Here is a 1,498-nt window from a genome sequence, read left to right on the forward strand (position 1 = left end):
GGGGAGGAAGCATTTAAGAACTAGAGGAAAGTTGTATGTTTCATCTTTGCTAAACTGCACCCTAACTGGCTCATCTCCTCCCCGAGACCCTTTTGTAAGAGGATGTCCAGGTGCCTATAGATGGGCTTTGGGTCTCCAATATGCACTCCCCGTCATTCACAATGACATGATTTTTTGTTCTTTGATGCCTGATACCTGATCCCATTGACACCTCATGATCACACAGGCCGGTGTGCTTCTTCCATGTGGGCTTTGTTCCTTTTGAGCTCGATGGCCACTTGTTTACCTTCAAGCCTTTAAGACCCCAGATGCTATATATTTTGATAGCTGGGCACCATCAGCTTTCTTCACCACATTTGCTTATGCACACATTTGTCTTCAGTGACTGTGTCAGGAAGGTTTTTTAGAAAACAACCTTATTGCCTTCAAAGTACTCTCCATTATACTTAATACATTTGTCAAATCTGCTATTCCATTCTTGAAAACAGTTTCAAACTCATCTGGATGGCTGACAGCACCTCCCTCGTTTTTTTCTCCACCTCGTCTACATCGTCAAATCAATGTTCTTTTGTGTCTTTCTTCATTAGTGGAAACAAAAAGAAGTTGCACAGAGCGAGGTCAGATGAGTAAGGTGCCAGGAGCATGAGAGGCATGATGTTTTTTGCCAAAAACTGGCTCAGTGAGATGGCTGCATGAGCAGGGCATTGTTGTGGTGGCAAAACCAGTCCCCGATCTGCCACAAATCAGGCCTTTTTTGTCACACACTCTTATGCAATCTTTTCATAACCCATCAATAGAACGCTTGAATAACAGTCTGACCTGGTGGAACAAACTCCAAATGAACTATGAGTCAACATATTCGTCCATTTGTGAAGTTAACACACATCCAGGATGAGGTTTGTCATCAATCGACATTTCACCTTTTCTGAAACTAGAAAACCACTCATATACTTGAGTTTTCCCCATAACGCTGTCCTTGTAATCTGTGTTCAACATCACAACAGTTTCTGCAGCATTTGTCCAGAACAGGAAACAAAGTTTCATAGCCACACACTCTTCTCTTAAACCATCCATCACAAAAAGGAGAGGTTTGAGCAAAACTGCTTTTATGAAAAAATTCACTGTGACCAGAGAGAACCTTCCTAGGCGATGTCACTGGGTGCACTAACTCAGACCGAGTTGCTCAATGCTTGCCCAATGGGGAAAAATGCGTACTACAAAAGCTCTGCTTTGCCCAGTGATCAATTCCAGTTTGGGGAGTGTACTACCTGTGTGTGTATGTATATGTATATATATACATATATATGTAGGTATGTTTGTGTGTAAGTATATATGAAGTCAGAATTAACTCAACGGCAGTGGGGGGAGGGTCTTGAAATATATTTTGATTGTGTTTTTCAAACGTATTGTCTATGCTGGATTAAAAAGAAAAAGAAAGAAACTAATCAGTGTCTATGAAAGCAACCATGAGAAAAATCAAACGCCATGTGCATTGGTC

At 41.4% G+C, this 1,498-nt stretch overlaps 1 protein-coding gene across 1 annotated transcript in view; it reads right to left on the reverse strand.

Moving 5' to 3' along the window:
• MGAM2 (maltase-glucoamylase 2 (putative)) overlaps positions 1-1,498 on the reverse strand; it is a 92,460-nt gene that overhangs the window by 67,184 nt on the left and 23,778 nt on the right. The gene's annotated exons all lie outside the window — the stretch shown is intronic.

Source organism: Echinops telfairi, unplaced genomic scaffold, assembly GCF_000313985.2.
Source record: "Echinops telfairi isolate 266 unplaced genomic scaffold, ASM31398v2 ScPeMD7_23;HRSCAF=83, whole genome shotgun sequence".
Lineage (NCBI taxonomy): Eukaryota > Metazoa > Chordata > Mammalia > Afrosoricida > Tenrecidae > Echinops > Echinops telfairi.